This window comes from Schistocerca gregaria, chromosome X (assembly GCF_023897955.1).
Source record: "Schistocerca gregaria isolate iqSchGreg1 chromosome X, iqSchGreg1.2, whole genome shotgun sequence".
In the NCBI taxonomy this organism is placed as follows: domain Eukaryota; kingdom Metazoa; phylum Arthropoda; class Insecta; order Orthoptera; family Acrididae; genus Schistocerca; species Schistocerca gregaria.
Window position 1 is genome coordinate 610106774 of NC_064931.1, and position 23557 is coordinate 610130330.

The 23557-nt window shown below is 42.1% G+C and overlaps 1 protein-coding gene across 1 annotated transcript in view; it reads right to left on the minus strand.

The window, feature by feature from the left end:
- The window catches only part of LOC126298239 (glutamate receptor ionotropic, NMDA 3A-like), an 821644-nt gene that overhangs the window by 771880 nt on the left and 26207 nt on the right, over nucleotides 1-23557 (minus strand). The gene's annotated exons all lie outside the window — the stretch shown is intronic.

A 23557-nucleotide genomic window follows, 5' to 3' on the forward strand; every position in this document is an offset into this window, starting at 1 on the left:
ACCATACTTACAGGTGTATGAAACTGTAGCATTTTCCAAATCTATTAAAAACTGTGGTAACAACTGAGGTAATGAACTATAAAATTTGTATTTTTTAGAAACGTGAAGTTTAAAATATTACAAATTCTAGAGTATCACACCTGTAAGTATGGTATGTATGCTGCGCAAAATTTATCGAAGAATCTCTTTAACTTATGAAGAAAGGTGTACCAATAGCAACAAATGCAGCCATTAGTAAGTGAAAAAATGATGAAATTTCACACGCAAAAAATTTATTTTGTTGTGTTTTCGAACTTCCACTGCAATTAGTGTGAATTCCGAATCCTTCCTGGTGAGGCTGACAAAGTTTTATGAATTTATTTGTAAAAGTATAGACACTGGAGATTAAAATGTCCTGTGATGCCTCTCCTGCTCCAAGTCGGTCCGTTTGACGTCCTAACCGCCTTAAGCCGGCTCTAGAAACTTTGTTAATAGACTTTCTCGGGATAGTTTACGTCTATCTTCAATGTCTTTCAGTTCAGTTCCTTCAGTATCTCTGTGATACTCTTCCGCGGAACACACAAACCTGTGGCCATTCGTTCTGCTCTTTTCTGTATACGTTCAATATCCGCTGTTAGTCCTATTTCATATGGGTGCCATGCACTAGAGCAATATTCTAGAACCGATCGCACGAGTGATTTGTAAGCAATCTTCTTAGTAAACTCCACTTTCCCAGTCTACCGCCTACTTTACCCACGACTAAGCCTATGTGATCATTCCATGTCCATATCCCTACAAAGCGTTACACCCACATATTTGTACGAGTTGTCTGATTCCAGCAGTGACTCACTGATTCTATAGTCATAGGATACAACGGTTTTTTGTTTTGTGAAGTATATCATTTTACATTTTTATACATTTCAAGCAAGCTGTCAGTCTTTGAACCACTTTGAAATCTTATCAAGCTCTAGCTGATAATTTATGCAGCCTCTTTCAGACAATACTTCATTACAGATAATTGCGTCATCTGCAAAAAGTCTGAGGTTACTATTAATATTGTCACCAAGGTCATTAATATACAACATGAACAGCAAAGGGTCCCAACAGACTTTCGTGAGGCACACCTGAAGTTACTTCTACATCTGACGATGACTCTCCATCAAAAAACCGTCAATCCAGTAAAAAATTTCACCTGATAACCCATATGATCATACTTTTGACAATAAGCGTAGACCAGATATGGCTCAAATTCAGAGATACAGTGTCGACAGCAATACATAGATTCATACCGCATAAGTTAATAAGAGACGGGACTGATCCACCATGGTACACAAAAGACGACAGAACATTGTTGCAGAAGCAACGTGAAAAGCATGCCAAATTCGGAAGAACGCAGAATCCCCAAGACTGGCTAAGTTTCACGGAAGCTCGAAATTTAGTGCGGACGTCAATGCGAGATGCTTTTAATAGTTTCCACAACGAAATATTGTCTCAAATATGGTAGAAAACCGAAAGAGATTCTGGTATTATGTAAAGTACACCAATGGCAAAAACCGTCAATAGCGCGATAGCGATGGAAATGTTACCGATTATGGTGCCACAAAAGCTGAGTTACTAAATACAGTTTTCCGTAATTCCTACACGAAAAAGGAGGAACTAAATATTCCAGAATTATAAACCACAACAGTTGTTAACATGAGTGACATAAAAGTAGATATCTTAGGTGTTGCGAAACAACTCAAATCGCTTAAGAAAGGCAAGTCTTCCGGCCCCGATGGTATACCAATCAGGTTCCTCTCAGAGTATGTAGGCACAATAGCGCCTTCCTTAGCAATCATATACCAACTCTCACTTCACGAAAGGTCTGTTCCTAAAGACTGGAAAGTAGCACAGCTCACATCAATACTCCAGGAAGGAAATAGGATTAACCCATTGAATTACAGACCCATATCACTGACCTCAGTTTGCAGTAGGATTTGGGAGCATATACTGTAATCGAGCATTATGAATCACCTCGAAGAAAATGAATTACTGATACATAACCAACACGGATTCAGAAAATATCGTTCTTGTGCAACAAAGCTAGCTCTTTATTTCCATGAAGCAATGAGTGCTGTCTACAGGGGATCTCAGATCCATACAGTGTTCATGGATTCCCAGAGGGTTTTTGATACCGTTCCTCACAAGCGACTATTAATAAAATTGCGTGGATATGGAGTATCGTCTCATTTGTGTGACTGGATTCTTGATTTCCTCTCAGAGAGGTCACAGTTCGTAGTGATAGACGGTAAATCATCGAATAGAACAGAAGTGATATCTGGCGTTCCGCAAGGGAGTGTCATAGGCCCTCTGCTGTTCCTGATTTATGTAAATGATCTAGATGATAATCTGAGCAGCCCCCTTAGATTGTTTGCAGATGTCGCTGTAATTTACCGTATAGTAAAATCATCAGACGATCAATTCCAATTACAAAATTATCTAGAGAGAATATCTGTATGGTGCGAAAAGTGACAATTAGCACTAAAAAAGGTCATTCACATGGGCACTAAAAGAAATCCGATAAATTTAGGGTATATGATAAATCGCACAAAACTAAGCGCTGTCATTTCGACTAAATACCTAGGAATTACAGTCGCAAGCAACTTAAATTGGAAAGACCACATAGATAACATTGTGAGGATGGCGAAAGAAAGACTGCGCTTTGTTGGCAGAACACTTAGAAGATGCGACAAACCCATTAAAGAGACAGCCTACATTACACTTGTCTGTCCTCCGCTGAAATATTGCTGCGCGGTGTGGGATCCTTACCAAGTAGGATTGACAGAGGACATCGAAAAGGTGGAAAGAACGGCAGCTCGTTTTGTGTTATCGCGAAATAGGGGAGAGAGTGTTACTGATATGATACGCGAGTTGGGGTGGCAGTCATTGAAACAAAGGCGGTTTTCTTTGCGGCAAGATCTATTTACGTAATTTCAATCACCAACTTTCTCTTCCGAACGTGTAAATATTTTGTTGACACCCACCTACGTAGGGAGAAATGATCATCATAGTAAAATAAGAGAAATCAGAGCTAGAACGGAAAGATTTAGGTGTTACTTTTTCCCTCGCGCCATTCGAGAGTGTGTAAGTAGGTTGTTTAGGTTTTTGTACTGGTAACGCCACGTAGCGATCTGAATGAAAATCACTGGCTGTGCTGTGTGCATTCTGTGGCTGGGTGGCATTGTTGGAATAGTCGCTATTGTAGTGTTGGGAAATTGGATGTGAACAGCGCGTAGCGTTGCGGAGTTGGAGGTGAGCCGCCAGCAGTGGTGGATATGGGGAGAGAGATGGCGGAGTTTTGAGAGCGGATGATCTGTACGTGTGTCCATCAGAGACAGTAAATTTGTAAGACTGGATGTCATGAACTGATATATATATACACTCCTGGAAATAGAAAAAAAAACACATTGACACCGGTGTGTCAGACCCACCATACTTGCTCCGGACACTGCGAGAGGGCTGTACAAGCAATGATCACACGCACGGCACAGAGGACACACCAGGAACCGCGGTGTTGGCCGTCGAATGGCGCTAGCTGCGCAGCATTTGTGCACCACCGCCGTCAGTGTCAGCCAGTTTGCCGTGGCATACGGAGCTCCATCGCAGTCTTTAACACTGGTAGCATGCCGCGACAGCGTGGACGTGAACCGTATGTGCAGTTGACGGACTTTGAGCGAGGGCGTATAGTGGGCATGCGGGAGGCCGGGTGGACGTACCGCCGAATTGCTCAACACGTGGGGCGTGAGGTCTCCACAGTACATCGATGTTGTCGCCAGTGGTCGGCGGAAGGTGCACGTGCCCGTCGACCTGGGACCGGACCGCAGCGACGCACGGATGCACGCCAACGCCGTAGGATCCTACGCAGTGCCGTAGGGGACCGCACCGCCACTTCCCAGCAAATTAGGGACACTGTTACTCCTGGGGTATCGGCGAGGACCATTCGCAACCGTCTCCATGAAGCTGGGCTACGGTCCCGCACACCGTTAGGCCGTCTTCCGCTCACGCCCCAACATCGTGCAGCCCGCCTCCAGTGGTGTGGCGACAGGCGTGAATGGAGGGACGAATGGAGACGTGTCGTCTTCAGCGATGAGAGTCGCTTCTGCCTTGGTGCCAATGATGGTCGCATGCGTGTTTGGCGCCGTGCAGGTGAGCGCCACAATCAGGACTGCATACGACCGAGGCACACAGGGCCAACACCCGGCATCATGGTGTGGGGAGCGATCTCCTACACTGGCCGTACACCTCTGGTGATCGTCGAGGGGACACTGAATAGTGCACGGTACATCCAAACCGTCATCGAACCCATCGTTCTACCATTCCTAGACCGGCAAGGGAACTTGCTGTTCCAACAGGGCAATGCACGTCCGCATGTATCCCGTGCCACCCAACGTGCTCTAGAAGGTGTAAGTCAACTACCCTGGCCAGCAAGATCTCCGGATCTGTCCCCCATTGAGCATGTTTTGGACTGGATGAAGCGTCGTCTCACGCAGTATGCACGTCCAGCACGAACACTGGTCCAGCTGAGGCGCCAGGTGGAAATGGCATGGGAAGCCGTTCCACAGGACTACATCCAGCACCTTTACGAACGTCTCCATGGGAGAATAGCAGCCTGCATTGCTGCGAAAGGTGGATATACACTGTACTAGTGCCGACATTGTGCATGCTCTATTGCCTGTGTCTATGTGCCTGTGGTTCTGTCAGTGTGATCATGTGATGTATCTGACCCCAGGAATGTGTCAATAAAGTTTCCCCTTCCTGGGACAATGAATTCACGGTGTTCTTATTTCAATTTCCAGGAGTTTATTATGACTTTTGAACATTATTAAGGTAAATACATTGTTTGTTCTTTATCAAAATCTTTCATTTGTTAACTATGCTTATCAGTAGTTAGTGCCTTCAGTAGTTAGAATCTTTTATTCAGCTGGCAGTATTGGCGCACGCCGTGTTGCAGTAGTTTGAGTAACGAAGATTTTTGTGAGGTAAGTGATTCATGAAAGGTATAGGTTATTGTTAGTCAGGGACATTCTTTTGTAGGGATTTTTGAAAGTCAGATTGAGTTGCGCTAAAAATATTGTGTGTCAGTTTAGTGATGATCAGAGTAAGTAAAGAGAGAAATGTTTGAGTAAGTTCAGTTTTGCTCAGCTGTTTGAAAATCAAATAACGTAAGGCGTTTATCAGCACAGTAATTCACAAACTTTTCTAAGGAGACGTTTCAAGTGGAATTGTAGAGAAGTAGAATGAAAATGGTTCGATGAACCCTCTGCCAGGCACTTAAGTGTGAATTGCAGAGTAACCATGTAGTTGTAGATGTAGAAGCGTATGTATGGTAACGTGTCAAATTCTTTTTGGATATCAAGAAATACTGCTTCTACTTGACTGCCTTGATCCAATGCTTTCAGTATGTCATGTGAGTAAAGTACAAGTTGGGTTTCACATGATCATTGTTGTCGGAACCCATGCTGGTTGGTACTGAGGAAGTCATTCTGATCAAGATACCCCATTATACAAATGTATGATAATTTTTCAAGATGAAACTTCCTGGAAGATTAAAACTGTGAGCCGGACCGAGACTCGAACTCGGGACCTTTACCTTTCGCGGGCAAGTGCTCTACCAACTGAGCTACCCAAGCACGACTTACGCCCCGACCTCACAGCTTTACTTCTGCCAGTACCTCGTCTCCTACCTTCCAAACTTTACAGAAGCTCTCCTGCGAACCTAGGCAAAGGTCCCGGAGCTCGAGTCTCGGCCCGGCACACAGTTTTAATCTGCCAGGAAGTTTCATATCAGGGCACACTCTGCTGCAGAGTGGAAATCTCATTCTGGAAACATCCCCCAGGCTGTGGCTAACCCATGTCTCCGCAATATCCTTTCTTTCAGGAGTGCTAGTTCTGCAAGGTTCGCAGGAGAGCTTCTGTATACTTTGGAAGGTAGGAGACGAGGTACTGGCAGAAGTAAAGCTGTGAGGACGGGGCGTGAGTCGTGCTTGAGTTGCTCAGTTAGTAGAGCACTTGCCCGCTAAAGGCAAAGGTCCCGAGCTGGAGTCACGGTCCGGCACACAGTTTTAATCTGCCAGGAAGTTTCATATCAGCGCACACTCCGCTGCAGAGTGAAAATCTCACTCTGGATTTTTAAAGATGTTTAACGCTGATATAATCTAAGGACACTTATTTTCTTATTATTATTATTATTGTTATTGTTGTAACTAATAATTGCAATAATTAGACAGGAAGAAATAGAATTCGTTGGCCATTTTTTGTCAAATGTGAGAAATGTCGCAGAAGGAAAGAAAAACAGGAAGAGAAGGCCAAATAAATTGTGTTTCAGAACGGGAGCTCGACGGAAAAAGTAGAAACCCCTGCTGTAGTTGCATACTTCGGTACTGTGGCGTTTGGATTTCAACGAGCAACAGAGAGCAGACATTCATCTACAAGCAAACAAAAAATAACGTAAGTAAATTTATATTTTTGATGTGGTAGTTACAACTTTTTTACTACTTGTAATACACGCGCACACCCACCCACCCACCCACCCACCACACACACACACACACACACACACACACACACACACACACACACACACCGAATTAGATCAAATTAAAGAATGTGGTCGGTATGCATATCACCACAGGTTCGGTGATGGAAATGCTTTACATTCATCGCATCGAAATCGACAGGGGGATCGCGAAAATAGCTCCCAAAGTCAAATTTGTATGCGGAGGCGTCGTCTGTGAGGACGTGGCCGGGCGTCGGCTTTAAGGCGCGGTCGCTCAAGGCAATCTGTCCCGTAATTAGCGACTGCGACCGGCGCGGCGTGGCACCCGGGTATCGGGTATTGGCCGCCACCGACCCCAGCCGCCGGTTCCCGCGAGCGTGCCGCGCCTCTCTTCAGTCAACCTTCACTCGCCGAGACGGCGCTTCCTTTCCCTTTTTTGCCATCCGTCATTTTCGGTTGACCGGAGTCTCACAGCTTGTTCTGTGGCCCGAGTATCATTTGTTACTGCGCTTCTCAGAAAGGAAGGCACGGGCTGCAGCAGCTCATCTTTTACCTCAGCCGAGGAAGTTCTTTCTCCCAGCCTGTAGGACAGGTAGCCTGCAGAATATACTCCCACTTGAAGCTGAGATGTCTGTTTTTTTTTTTTTTTGTGGAACGTAGATTCCTTTACAGATTCTAGTACGATTCAGGAATGCAACTGCTAAGACGTAGCCCTCGAAACTTGAACGAATAGCAAAACTTTTCTCGTATACGATTAGCTGTGTGTACAGCTACTGCTCTTTGCTGTGCGAAACCGATTTCTCTTTACTTATTTGTGCGTATTCATGAGTTTCCGATACTAATAGTTTCTGAAAGGTCCTTCATTCCTTACTCGTTATAGGAGGGCTTAAAGTCTTCGATTTTTTATGTGAAAAGTCTCAAAGCTCTTTCCAATAAAACGAACGTTATTAACATTTTACACCTTTATTCTTCCTGTCTACATTAACGGAAAAGTTCAACACCGAAAAATAATTAAGGTAGAGCAAAATAATTTTGAGAACACATTTGTCTAGGTAACATTTTTATGTGATTAACATTGCGAGACCACAGGTTAACGAAGCGCAAGTAAGACTTTGCAGATATGAAATGCTGGTACATTGATAACCGTTGCACCTACCAGAATGTTGAATGCAGGCATGTAAACGTGCCTGCATTGTGTCTTATAGGTAAAATGTTTTACGAAGTTTGTTTTATTAGTTTTGCTGAATATTATTCTTGTAAATTTGTTGTCATGTTACTGATGCTGTTTGTTCAAAAATTATTCAAATGGATCTGAGCACTATGCGACTTAACTTCTGAGGTCATCAGTCGCCTAGAACTTAGAACTAATTAAACCTAACTAAGCTAAGGACATCACACACATCCATACCCGAGGCAGGATTCGAACCTGCGACCGTAGCGGTCGCTCGGCTCCAGACTGTAGCGCCTAGAAACGCAAGGCCAGTCTTGCCGGCTGCTGTTTGTTATTTGAGAAAGATAATACTCGTGGAATGTTAACATTTTGTAAGTAGACGCGCTGGCCGAGTCAGGGACAAAGTTGTTGTCAAAGAGTATACTAAATTACTAATGCATTATCACTGGGCGTGCGAACGCGCCAAAAAAGTAGCAGTTCGGAGTCGAGAGGAACTGTTGTCGTTGGTTGTGTGTATTCGCCGGTGTGGCTATTCAAAAGAGCGGAGGTAAAAAGTGTTTCCGAAATTCGGAGCAGTGAAAATTGAAATGGTTGTTTTGGCTGATCTTTCATATGGGCAAGCTACGTGTATGGCATTTATTGGGCGCAGTACAAATGCCGCAAGAGTAATTCACGTAACTTCAAGAGTACTGTCGGCCCTTGTTGTTGGCTATGGTATGTCAAGATCAACCTGTGCCCTATTTTACCACTAAATGAAGCCGTTCGACAAACCAACGGCATCATAAAGTGAAGTAAGATCTAGACTTTTTATAATTATGTGTAGAAGTGTGATAGGCTGACCACTGTAGTTGGAAATTTATTGCTTAAACAACATTGTTTTCGTGGATGTTGCCACGTAAACAATTTTTTAAAGTGGTTATCCAAGTAATATCTTTCCTATCCTTTTGTAAGAAACGAGATAATCAGACAAAGAATTGAAAATGAAGTGAACATTAATTTATTAGATTATCAAAACATAACTTTTTCCAACTTTTGCACAGTTACGAAATAATGTAATCTTTGACTGTAGTATGAATGATGTCAGAAATAGAATGATACAAAAGCCAGGATTAATTCATTTGTTAAAAATAGAGTAACTTCATAGTAAAGAATTGGTAGTAAGACTTTACGTAATTAGGACACTGAAATTCACTGTCAGAGCACAGTTTCTAATTTATAGTTTGTGGCATAATTTATAGCTTTTATTACAGAGAAATATCAGAGTAACTGCTAGGTAAATGACAGTCCTTACCAATGAGTAAATTCAAACAATCTCTCTGCTTGCTACAATTACAACAGTCAGTATTACGGTTAGGTTCTGTCCACAGCCGGTAAACAACCTTACTTTAATTGATCTCTGAAAATTAATATAATGTGTTGTATGTGTTTACTATTTGATTATAATCTGACTACTGTGACACGTATGGTGTGAGGTACTTGAAAGTGTGCATTAGGTACTGTTCCTACGTCATGCCGCCAATAATTATTTTTACGTTAGATTGCTTAAGATCATAAAGTTCAGATTCAATTTAATTATTCTTGCTCCGATAAGGAACTAGCGACCCTTTGTTATTTTCATTAATGACATACTTTGAAAACCTTTTTTCCAAATTTTCCACCAACTACAGTTAATTAAAAATTAGTTTACATAAAAAACATATAAAGTTAACCGAACTTTGTTTCTAACCGTCATTGCTAAAGTACTGAACAGTGGCCATCCGGTTACATCATCTACTTCTCTCGCTTTTGCCTTATTCTTCAGAGTAGATGCCTTTTCCCCACAGATTAGGGACTTTAGGTACACGGTCATATAGAAAAGCGTAATTAGACTCAGAGGTAGGAGGGTTATAACTTACTTAAAAATTTGCAGTCAGGGTGAGTGGGATAACCACGAAAGTGGTTCTGCTATCATAACTCCAGGCGTAGGTGGAGTGTGCCTAGCATACAGACAGGTTTAGTGCAGGTCACCAACTGGCCTCTTTCTAACCAATACACGGCCATTACTGGCACCTAGGCTGAATCACCTTTCATCAGAAAACACAACAGACTTCCACCCTTAGTTCATAGACGTACGTCATCGTCCAAACAGTCCCGAAGTAGTCTCGTCCGATTTTCATCATATCCAGTCCTTAGGAACACGTTCGAGCACTTCCCTTTGATAGGGATAAGTGGTGCAAGCAGAGGTGAGGTTCTTTCTCCGTCAATGAAGTCAAACTTTTTAAGTGACAGTATCAACAACCTGGTCTCTCGTAGGGAGAAATATGTTCGTTAGTACGCTGACAGTGTCGAGAGATAAATATGTAGGCATGAAGAATTAAGGTAAATGTCATAAAATTTTGTTTTCTTTATGAATCTGTAAGTGTTTAACATAAAAAATTAGGAGGAATTTTTTTGCGCGGCCCACGTTGCTATCTGTACGTTCTAATTTTCGTTGCCTCCTGTCAAAATATCTAAAAGAATATGATATAGCTTGAGCTAACTCCCAAACAGATTAAAACAGTTCACCCTGCCCACAGTAAAACACGTACGGCGTACTTAATTACGCTGCCCAAGTGCGTCTATTAGCTCGCTTCAAAGCTTCAGTTCTGTCTTTAGCTCTCTCCCGCGTCGCGAACTCCATAGATGCAGGAAAAACATCGTTTCGAAAAAAGTAAGAGAAACGCCCGTCATATGAAATGGTCTGACTTTTAATCCTAGTCAGATTCAGAAGTTGAATGCCTTAGGAATTTTCGTCGCTGAAGAGTTCACGATTCTTTAGGGGGAGTGTAAATGCGTCACGTTACTTACTGCAGAATTATTTCCTCATCTATTGCTGGTCAGACTAACAATGATATTAGAAAATTTTATCCACCGTTACTTAGCCACGTTCATAGCTTTATTTTTAGAATGGTAGAAATATCGCCGGCCGAAGTGGCCGAGCGGTTCTAGGCGCTACAGTCTGGAACCGCGCGAACGCTACGGTCGCAGGTTCGAATCCTGCCTCAGGCATGGATGTGTATGATGTCCTTAGGTTAGTTAGGTTTAAGTAGTTCTAAGTTCTAGGGGACTGATGACCTCAGCAGTTAAGTCCCATAGTGCTCAGGGCCATTTGAACCATTTTTTGAAGAAATGTCTTACATTCATTCGTGGAGGAAAACGCAGTAATTTTGCGAATTAACAATACTTTCGCAGAATTTTTTTGACAGGAAATATGGTGGCATAATGTTTACCGGCTTTATTTAAAATACACATTTCATTCAGACATTAATTCTCGCCGATCCTTTCATTACACCTGTTTCTATTTGTTGGAAGAAATGAGAAATGACTTGCATAGCAATTTAAGACTGAAGGGCTGTCTGCAATACTGTACTTATTGAGATCCGTTAGTGAACTGACTGAACTGCGCTGTCTAGCTTCCATTTTCGTAAACCAGAAACCAGCTTGCATGAAGTAACGTCTAGAGTGCTGCCTAGGGAAATTGCGTGGCGAGGGGTGCGTCAGACCCAAAGGAATGCGCCTGCTAAATTAACTCTCGTTAAGCGGTATCTTGGCCAGTGTTGGTCTGACGTTCTTGTGGTTTCCAACATCCGTTCAGAATTATGCCCTTTTCCCTTCTATACTCTGTAGAATACAGTAGTTAAAACGGGGTGATTCACAAAACTGAGTTTACTCAATTCTCAAGCAGCTGGCGTAATTGCCAAAGATTGAAACAGTCTCAGAAGGGCATCCGTTCCCAGGATTTTTCAGCTGTGACCACTGCTGTGACAACGGAACAAAGCCAGGAAGGTGGAAAATGTCTGTATACGGGTTATTCATTATAAGTGCTGTTCTAAGGATGGGGGGACAATTCGTTAAAATAACGCTACTACCGAATACGGAAGAAATTCATAAAGTAAGATACGCATTATTGTGGCCCACCAAGTAACTTTCATTGAACACTACATAACCTCACTGTGTACCAAAAAATGGATTAACTCTACAGGTAGATCGCAGACAATCGCTAGAACTTCACCACTAACATTCTATTGACACAGAAGAAACAGTCTTAAGTCACGAAACACCTCATTTCGATATCCTGTAGCTAATCGAGGAGTAATGGTTTGGTATGACGTGAAAATTCACAAGAGATACCTTAAGTCCCTGTTCTGCGACAGCCAGCGATAAGTTCTAGAAAGTGCAGGAATCTTTCACCAATTTGTCTTTCGCTATCGTTACAAAATTTTTCGACTGGTTTGACGTCATCTTGATCTATATGGTTGAACACCTCATTGAATTGACCAAAATGTCCAATCCAGTCACGATCGTTCATGGACGAGTAACATGCACAGTATCATCTTCGAAAACCTCATGTCTTATTGAAGTGCATTAAACCTATAAGTGGTCATACAACAGATAAACAAGGTTATTTCCGTCAGTGATTCATTTTCTCTAAAGGGCTTATTACACGTCGACAAACAAAATACTTTCCTCACCGTTAATGACTGACTGGAAGACAGGGTGGCTTTGTGACTTCCGCGTTCCGTAAAGGCAGGGGTAACGTAACATATCCTCACAATGACCTCGCAAGTGAATTCTCGAGACATTACAAGTAGCAACTTTTTCTTAGGATCTTATGAATGATAAGGCATGCAGAGGTACAGTCTTCCAGTGCCCTGCTTTTACTAAAGCCTCTATCCGCAATCTCCTAATGTTTTACCGTACTCACAGTGATTAAGCATAAGTAGCCACTATTACACTATCGAAGACAACAAATGATATTACAAGGTAATACTTTCGATACACTCAGCGAGACGAAAACAGCAAGAGATTGTGGCAGTGAAGCCAGAATGAGGCTGAACAGAGTTGAAATGGCCGTCTGGACATCCAGAGCTACATTTACTATAATTTATGGAAATCGTGTCGAATGAATGTTTGTATGGTTCCTTCAAAATGCCCACAGTGGAATTTCTTATACTTTCTTACAAAGTGTCAGCTTATTTAAGTGTCTAATGATCTCATATTGACAGGTAATTATTGATATTTAAACAATATATATATATATATACTCCCAAAGCCTCCCTGTGGTGTGTAGTGGGGTAGAGTTAGTTAGGTTGCCAACATTCAGAGGCAAGGTCAGTGACCTTGTACACATGATGTCACCAGGCCACACCCACTCCCCTTCCCCCTCACCACTAGCTGAATACCCCTTCCCACTCCACCTACCTATCCACACTGCGTCCGATTGTAAAACAATATTAGAAATGGAAGGATCAATTAAAAATCCAGGGTGGTGGAAAGAGTGCAGTTGTGTTAGTTAAAAATACCTTCCCTCTCCCTATCACCAACCCACCACATTGTGCGGTTGTCCTTACTTGCTTTCAATCATAGGCAGTATTAAAAACCAAAGTTGATGGAAACCGACGAAGCATATGCTCTGTATTTCATGCCCCCTTCTCTTTCCAACCATTCAGAATGTAGTTTCAAGAACAGCATCAAATATTCACTAAAAAAATTCGTAACCTTCAGATTACGTGAGATAGCCTTTGTTTCCTAAAGACATTTACCTCTGGCTTAAAATTGTGATAAATTAACATTATTTTTGTACATATAAGTACCACTAAAATCATGTTAAAACGACTGCAAGATCAAATATATGCATTATATATATAAAAGGGCGAACACACATTGGATAGTGTTCACTCTTCTCTCCTCTCCTCCAGTCAGGGATTAGTATTATACTAATACAACGTAGCCCCTGAAGCAAAGCAAGCGCTGTATCATGTATAAGATACAGAGGCGAGCGAGTGCACGGGACTTACCCTAGTTCACTGCTAGTAGCGTCACGTCATCGTAACGCGCCTGCATATAGTATTGCACCACATTTAACATAAAAGTAAAAATTAAGATTTGTGTGTAAAACTTTGTTAAAGTATAGTTCTATGTAATAATGTTTCAGGTAACAAATCTTAATGTTATAAAATTAGTAGTTTACGTAAAATTCACGTTTTGAAAGAAAAATAGGAGGCGCTAAATAATGACGCTAGGAAGCCAAAATTTGGTGAGAAGGTGCAGTAAGAAGTCATTAATGAGTGGTGCTGGTTTCCAAAACCATAAAACTAAAATTGACTCCAGAATCCGCGTTTTTCGGAAAAATCAGAGGCGCGAAATAATAGAGCTACAATATTGAAAATTGGTAGGATGCTTCAGTTCACCCTAATAATAATAATGGAAATACCACAATCAGTTACCTCTTCTAGTTTTTTAGTAATTTAGTAAAAACTACTTTTGTGAGTAAAATGTACATAAGCATTATAGATTAAGTACTTTAAATTTTAATGATAAAACAAATTCTTTAAGACCAATGATCAGATAGGACAATTAACAAAGCTACACCAAGCTTTAGTCTTGTAGCATAATTAACAGCTGATACAAGTCTTGATAAAGCTATGGTTCAGAGGTAACAATCTACCGTTAGTTCCATTGTAAAAATTCTAGAGAGTAAAGTTTTAATTTTAGCGGGCTGAGATTTTCTACGTGCTTCTGTACAGCTCAGATGTATGTATACAAAAATTGAGAAGTTTGTAAAGCTATTATTAAATGTGATATTTAAGATTATGTGCCTGAGATAGCGATCATTTGGAGGCTGCAGGCATCTGCATAGGAACGGAAAGAACAGATGCTCTCTTGGCGGTACGCGCCGGAGCTATATAAAAAGAGCGGCAGAGGCAGTAGTAAGCTCACTCCGCATTAGACCAACGCCTAGTCCACGCGAGCTTAACGTCCGATCGCGCCTCGCCTCGGGTGACGTCATAGCGGGCTGTGACATGCGCGTACTTAGCAATGTAAACGGACATTGAAAATCGCGAGGACTGTACACCGTCCTGGATCGTTTAGACTTCGGTAACAAACTGTTATTGTGCCGTCCGTGTGAAGTATAATTCCGCGTGGCAAGTGGTGACTAACTCCACTTTTAAGGCGAGCATTAATCTTTTTTTTTTTAACTTTATTGCGAACTATTAATAGAGCACTGTTAGTTAGAGTAATGAACTATTCGGGAGGAACTTGCTGTAGAAGTCGCCTCTGAACTATTAAACGATTGGCTGAATTAACAATATTTAATGTCTTTAGCATTTTCAGAAGTTTCGAGTAATTTGTGTGAGCCTTTAAGATAATAAAATCTTGTTTGGAACTTTAAATTTTATTGAAGCAGCCCTAATCCCGTGAAGAACTATGGATATTTTTCGTTTAGCTGGGCTGTACAGGAATGTGGCCGTGCAGACTGGGAACTAAGGTCAGTAAGTTTCCCTTCGCTTTCTGACTGGCCACCAAATTAGTTGCCAGGCTCGCGTGATTTAAGGTGGCAATGTTCAACTTTCATTCAACATTAAACAACGACTTCTTCGCCGCCCCACATATGTTGCATCGGCAATAGTCTGTTACGTGAAATGAACATTCAAACAACTCATTCGACAACTTCTTCGCCGCCCCACACCCCCATCTTGGCTACGTTAAAAAGTATCCCGGATACACTCTATGGCAAAAGAAAAGAAAGACGGCGCACAACAGAGGAATTATGCGCATGGGACGGAGATTGGTAGATGGAATATACATGTACAAACAAACGATTATAATTTCAGAAAAACTGTATGATTTGTTCAAGAGAAAGAGCGCTACAATCTCCAGATACTTAGTCACTGGTAATTGGGATTCAGTTCGAAGCACAACTCGTTCCTGAAGACAATTCTGCTCCAATCAATGAGATTACAGGCTGAAGACGTATATGGAGAGGCCCCAGACAGTGATGAGGTACCAACCTGACCGTCATCCGCCATACAGCTCGACAACCAGCAGTGATGATCGGGGTGCCCTTACTTTCCATAACATGGGTTGTCATTCGCGTTACCATTGCAGCACAGCGGTATTTCAACGATATTCTACACTCTGTTTTATTGCCCTTCATGGGAAGTCGTCTTGGGCTTACATCTCTGCAAGGTAATGCCCGTCGACATATCCGCACCATGCCTTGGCCTACCGATTTCCGACCCATTCGAATAATTTCTTTGAGGTGAGTCTTTTTTGTCTTCTTAGACCAGGGGTGTCTCAGCTCTGGGCCACATTGAAAGATGACGAGTATTCTTGGGCAGCATTGGAAAACGCCAACAACACACCAACAAAACACCAACAACAACTGCTGATTACAAAAATCAATGTGGGCCATTCACAGAATAGCCTCATGTGATGGCAGTTTCAAACTAAAAACATTCAGTTTATCATAACTTTACATAAAGGGAATTTTGTGCATTTTTCCCGATCGTGTGACAGATATATCTATAACTAATTAAAAACAAGTATAATATAAATAATAAATTAGGAGTATATACAGAGTGTTTCAAAAATGACCGGTACATTTGAAACGGCAATAAAAAGTAAACGAGCAGCGATAGAAATACACCGTTTGTTGCAATATGCTTGGGACAACAGTGCATTTTCAGGCAGACAAACTTTCGAAATTACAGTAGTTACAATTGTCAACAACAGATGGCGCTGCGGTCTGGGAAACTCTATAGTAAGATATTTTCCACATATCCATCATGCATAGCAATAATATGGCGTAGTCTCTGAATGAAATTACCCGAAACCTTTGACAACGTGTCTGGCGGAATGGCTTCACATGCAGATGAGATGTACTGCTTCAGCTGTTCAATTGTTTCTGGATTCTGGCGGTACACCTGGTCTTTCAAGTGTCCCCACAGAAAGAAGTCACAGGGGTTCATGTCTGGCAAATAGGGAGGCCAATCCACGCCGCCTCCTGTATGTTTCGGGTAGCCTAAAGCAATCACACGTTCATCGAAATATTCATTCAGGAAATTAAAGACGTCGGCCGTGCGATGTGGCCGGGCACAATCTTGCATAAACCGCGTTTGAATTTTGTATGGATAGAGGTGTAAACTCTGGCGCATGAGACGATACGTGGACGTTGGCGTCATTTGGACCGCAGCTGCAACACAGCGAACGGAAACCCAAGGCCGCTGTTGGATCAGCTGCTGCACTAGCTGCGCGTTGCCCTCTGTGGTTGCCGTACGCGGTCGCCCTACCTTTCCAGCACGTTCATCCGTCACGTTCCCAGTCCGTTGAAATTTTTCAAACAGATCCTTCATTGTATCGCTTTTCGGTCCTTTGGTTACATTAAATCTCCGTTGAAAACTTCGTCTTGTTGCAACAACACTGTGTTCTATGCGGTGGAATTCCAACACCAGAAAAATCCTCTCACAGACTGCGTTGTCTTCTATATCTTTCACATCACTTGCAGCGCCATCTGTTGTTGAAAATTGTAACTACTGTAATTTCGAAAGTTTGTCCGCCTGAAAATGTACTGTGGTCCCAAGAATATTGCAACAAACGGTGTATTTCTATCGCTGCTCGTTTAGTTTTTATTGCCGTTTCAAATATACCAGTCATTTTTGAAACACCCTGTAGTTGTCGAATGCGAGTTTTCGGAAAACCTTGAAAACGCAAAATAAAATCAAGTGCTCTTTCACATCCTAATTACTGTCACCAACAGATGGTTCCACTAATAAAGAGCGACAAAAGTTCCGTCTCTATATCACAAGTTGTTCTCACTGTCACAAACAGGTGTCTGTACTGTCTAAAAACGATCATAGTTCTATCTGTCGACCAGGCTTTGTTTATGACACAAGGGAGCCTTAAAATAATTATTTTCATATCTATGATGGCACAATACTTTTAAGCTTCTTCAAAAAATAAACGGCGACACAAAAAGTTTGATGTTTGTATCAATTATCTTGGAATTAGTTAAGGTTAAGTGCAATGAAAAACGCTGTAAGGTTGAAAGTAATTACTTTACCTTATCTATGATGTCACAGTATTTTAAAATGTGTCAGAAAATGTGATGCTCAAGTTGCGATAGTATTTAAATGTGTAAAGTGTATCCAATGTCATAATATGTATGTACTGACATCAACTAACATTAGTTTTTTCATCACCAGTTTAGAAGGATGGGGCAGTGAATATAATGCATCACAGGTATTACTAAAACAAACTGTTGCTGCATTCGGGACTATGGCATGCTGCAATAAAACCTGTAAGCAGCTACATTAACATTTAATAAAACTACCACCACACACCAACACACCCACACCCACCAACCCACACACACACCCACCCACACACACACACACACACACACACACACAAACATCATTTTTTTAATTTTTCATTTATTTTATTTTTTTTAGGGAAGGAAGCACAAGGTGATAGATTTTAGTAAAGAGTAGGGTGTTTTATTACGATATATCAGTTAAAGTGCAGAACAATATGAGTTCTGTATAAAAACACACTCGCGAGATGACAACCCAAGACAATGCCAGACTCGATTCCCTGAAAATAAATAAATTTATTTATTATTTATTGTAAGCTTTCTCACAGACTCCAAGCACAATGAACATTTATAAATTAAATATTTAATCATCTAAACTGTCTGTATTACTTATTAAAATGCAAGCATATCGTAACATACGCAACGAGTCTACGAAAATTCGTGCAAAACAAAACTGCATTACCTAAAATATTGCTCATATTTTGTGAGCACAATGAACCTTCAAATCAAATGTTGTTGCATCTAAAGTGTCTGTATTTTTCATTAAAATACTCGCAGCTTGCGTATTGGCACCGGTGATAAGAACTCCTCCTTCAAGCGGCACACATTTACGACGAAACGTTGGTTTGCCTACCATACTTCCAACTTCTATGGAACTTTAACCTAATATTTTTCTGATTTCAAAAGTCTCTTACCAACAAACACAATCTGAATGCTTAGCGTAATATGCTAGACCTCTACGAAAATCCTAGCAAAATTTAAGTAATATTGTAAGTGAGGTTACGCACACTTTGCAGGCACAACGAGGAATCAAATATGCTTAACGCCTAACGGGTAACACCTAACGCCTAATGCTGAAAATTGAGACGTTAGCTTTCAATTGGTTCAGCTGAGATTAAGTATTGCATTTATCAACATGTCTCTCAGTTCCACTGGAGAGAAGATTGGCATTAACATTAATCATGTTACTACAAAGCACTGAGCTATAATGGAGAGCATTGGGATGCTACTGTGACGTACTAAATACACTAATGGCCATTAAATTGCAACACCACGAAGATGACGTGCTACGGACGCGAAATTTAAACGACAGGAAGAAGATGCTGTGATATGCAACTGATTAGCTTTTCAGAGCATTCACACAAGATTGGCGCCGGTGGCGACACCTGCAACGTGCTGACATGAAGAAAGCTTCCAACCGATTTCTCATACACAAACAGCAGTTGACTGGCGTTGCCTTGTGAAACGTTATTGTGATGCCTCGTGTAAGTAGGAGAAATGCGTACCATCACGTTTCCGACTTTGATAAAGGTCGGATTGTAGCCTATCGGGATTGCGGACTACCGTATCGCGATTGTTGCTCGCGTTGGTCGAGATCCAATGACTGTTAGCAGAATATGGAATCGGTGGGTTCAGGAGGGTAATACGGAACGCCGTGCTGGATCCCAACGGCCTCGTATCACTAGCAGTCGAGATGACAGGCATCTTATCCGCATAGCTGTAACGGATCGTGCAGCCACGTATCGATCACTGAGTCAACAAAGGGGACGTTTGCAAGACAACAACGATCTGCACGAACAGTTCGACGACGTTTGCAGCAGCATGGACTATCACATCGGAGACCGTGGCTGCGGTTACCCTTGACACTGCAGCACAGACAGGAGCGCCTGCGATGGTGTACTCAACGACGAACCTGGGTGCACGAATGTCAAAACGTCATTTTTTCGGATGAATCCAGGTTCTGTTTACAGCATCATGATGGTCGCATCCGTGTTTGGCGACATCGCGGTGAACGCACATTGGAAGCGTGTATTCGTCATCGCCATACTGGCGTATCACCCGGCGTAATGGTATGGGGTGCCATTGGTTACACGTCTCGGTCACCTCTTGTTCGCATTGACGGCACTTTGAACAGCGGACGTTAAATTTCAGATGTGTTACGACCCTTGGCTCTACCCTTCATTCGATCCCTGCGAAACCCTATATTTCAGCAGGATAATACACGATCGTATGTTGCAGGTCCTGTACGGGCCTTTCTGGATACAGGAAATGTTCGACTGTTGCCCTGGCCAGCACATTCTCCAGATCTCTCCCCAATTGAAAAAGTATGGTCAATGGTGGCCGAGCAACTGGCTCGTCACAATACGCCATTCACTACTCTTGATGAACTGTGGTATCGTGTTGAAGCTGTATGGGCAGCTGTACCTGTACACGCCATCCAAGCTCTGTTTGACTCAATGCCCAGGCGTATCAAGGCCGTAATTACGGCCAGAGATGGTTGTCCTTGGTACTGATTTCTCAGGATCTTTGCACCCAAATTGCGCGAAAATGTAATCACATATCAGTTCCAGTATAGTATATTTGTCCAATGAATACCCGTTTATCATCTGCATTTCTTCTTGGTGTAGCAATTTTAATGTCAGGTGTAGCTAAAAATTCTGATAAATGGCCTTAAAATATGTAAACACCAAACAGTAGAGGGAGCCACACGTCTATGACGCGCTCTGTGCACATCGGGAAGTACTTGTTATCAGATGACTCAAACCAGAATACTTTTAACACTAGCACCCTGCCGAATAACATCCACTTTGACAGACGCAGGCATAGTTTGCCAACTCTACGTTTTTAACACTAAAACCATAACTCCTTAATGTCGACTAGCTTTACGGCTGGCAAAGCGTCGTATTTGTACTCTAAAGCTCTAAGATCTACAAGGATGTAACACGTACTGCGAGGTGGAGCCACAGAATATTATTTGTGATCTGGTAGTTGATACACACTGTGAACTTCTGGTGGTGGTACAATATAGTTCAAAGATTCAATACCCGACGCCAAGTGTGATGCTGTGGCACATACACTATCCAATGGAAAACACCTATTGTACGAACACATGTTATCGCTTTTCACATTATTTAGGCTATAATGAATGGCGTTAAGAAATTCTAAGCATGCCCACTATTGTGTGGCCACCTTCCATTGCGATAATTACTATAAAATGCTGCAAAGCTTATTTAAGTTTTTTAAATAGATGTTATTCTATATAACGTAGTGATACGTAGATGTAGTTGTAAACGCCGTTGGGGAATAAAATATAGGGATTCATAACCGGAAATGTCGTCACAGTCTCTATCAAGCCTTGATGCTGCTCCTGCTGAAATTTACGCTTCATATCAGATCCTGAGCTGCATCTTTGATGTCCAGACCTCCAGTTTCTTCTGCAATGTGTTGCATTTTCACCCTTAAAGTACACGTTTGGTATTTCCCTCTCTCGATATACAATATCCAGGTGCGTGTTGTTGCAGTTTAACAAGAGCCTGGGCTGACGGAGAAAAATGTTTCCCCAGCCTATACACTTGGTGGCAGTTATTGAACTATATGAAATAAAATCGTCATAACTTCTGAACGGTTTGAGTTACGACGTTCAAACTGCACGGTTGGCCGCAAGCCATGATGGGTGCTGGTATGCGTGCGCTGTACGGTTTGGTTTAGCGACAAAGCCAACTTTCATTTGGATGGGGTCGTCAATAAGCAAAATTGGCGCATTTTGGGGACTGAGAATCGGCATATCGAGATCGAGAAGTCTTTTCGCCCTCAATGGGTGACTGTGTAATGTGCAGTGTCCAGTCACGAATATACGGTGCGATATTCCTTGATGGCACGGCGACTACTGAACGGTACTTGAAGGTTTTGGAAGTAGATTTTATCCCCATTATCCAAAGTGACCGTAATTTCGACAAGATGTGGTTCATGTAAGATGGAGCTCGATCCGATTGAAGCAGGAAAGTGCTTGAAGTCCTGGAGGAGCACTTTGGGGACAGCATTCTGGCTCTGGGGTACCCAGAGGCCACTAGCATGGACTTCGATTGGCCAGCATATTCTCCGGATCTGAACACATAAGACTTCTTTTTGCGGGCTATGTTAAAGACAAAGTGTACAGAAATAGCCTCAAAACCACGGCTGAGCTGGAAACAACCATTCAGGAGGTCATCGACAGTATCGATCTTCGACACTTCAGCGATTCATGCAGAATTTCGCAATTGGTGTGAGCCACATCATAGACACTGATGGTAGGCATATCGAACATGTCATAACCTAGATCCGAATACTTGTAGTGGCGTTTACAATTTTTCATATAGTTCCGTAATTGTCATCCTGTCGTTTGTGTTAGCAATCTCCTCCTACAATATGCAGGTACATAGAGATTTGACCCAACATAAATTGCAGATAATCTGTAACACATGCGTCATCTAAGGTGATAGTCGTGTGTACAAAGCTGCTGCAGTAGTTGCTGACATCAGCAAGGATCCCTCTACGGTGGGGTGTATACAGCACATCATCTACCAGTTGAAAATGGTATTCTGAACCCAGATATTTGGATGCGGAATAGTGGTGTGCCTTTGATGGTAGTTACTAAGGCAATACCTCATCCCTACCTGCTGGCACGAGACACTGAGATTCCAAATCATAATCGTGCAATAACTTAGGTGTAAAGGAGGCAGTGAAGCTACGCGTCAGATGTCACTCGCAGGTAGGCAGGATCACCTAAGAAGTATCAATTTAATGCTCACTCATTCAATTTAGTTCAAAATGGTTCAAATGGCTCCGATCTATGGAACTTAACATCGGAGGTCATCAGTCCCATAGAACTTAGAACTACTTAAACCTAACGAACCTAAGTACGTCACACACATCCGTTCCCGAGGCAGGATTTGAACCTGCGACCGTAGCAGTCGCGCGGTTTCGGACTTAAGCGCCTAGAACCGCTCGTCCACCGTGGCCGGCTTCACTTTGGTAGTAGATACATTTTAGTTGAAAGGCTCGATATTTAGATACAGGCATCCGTCCGTAACGTATCTTCATACGACGATGAATATGCAATCTGTAGTTTTCTCGACAAATATGGAAGTGGGAATGCTTCGACACCTGTGTACGTTAATATCTTGTTACACAGCTGTTCTTTTTATATTCACATATTTACTGTCCCTGAGACGTCTTTCACCAGATTTTTCCGTGTTATTAATATGGCTTTTATCATAAAAAATTTTTCGGTGCTGTAGTGTCTCTTTTCATAACTGATTTTTAGAACCAGTTCGCAATTAGGGATCTCATTTATAGGTAGGTAACATGCAAATTATAGCATATCACATCACCGTGTCTCGTTTGGGGAGTCCCACAGGGTAGGATTCAGAACCGCATTCACCCGTGTCACTTTCGGAATAGCGCCCGCTCGCTTATCATTGCCTAATTTGTTAAATTATGCACCAACTTCATGAAGTCATGGGTGGAATGCCATAGAATAAATATCCTCACCGGGGCATGAAGCCTGGACCTCTACATTAGAACCCAAAGCTTAAGCGTGTGCTGAATGCCTAGCACACATCATCTGACGCGTAATACGTTACATATTAGGAATTACGCGTTAAATGTTTTGCTATATGCGTTAGCCACTCAACACACATTTGCGCATTGGGTTCGAATCTGGAGGTTCTGGCTTCATTCCTGGGTGAGAGCATTTTTACTATTACAGTGAACCCACGAATTAACCATTACGGTGGATAATTTTTTTAAAAAAAGCAATATCAGTGTTCTCACGCTACTCCGGATATGACGTGGGTGTATTCACTTCCAACCCAATTTACAGATAGGCAACACACAAAACTGTTGCAGATTACACCATGATGTAATACGCTACAGTTTTTGTGTTGTTATCTGAAAATCAGAATACTATTAGCGAGCTGGTGCTTAAAAGTAGGCATGA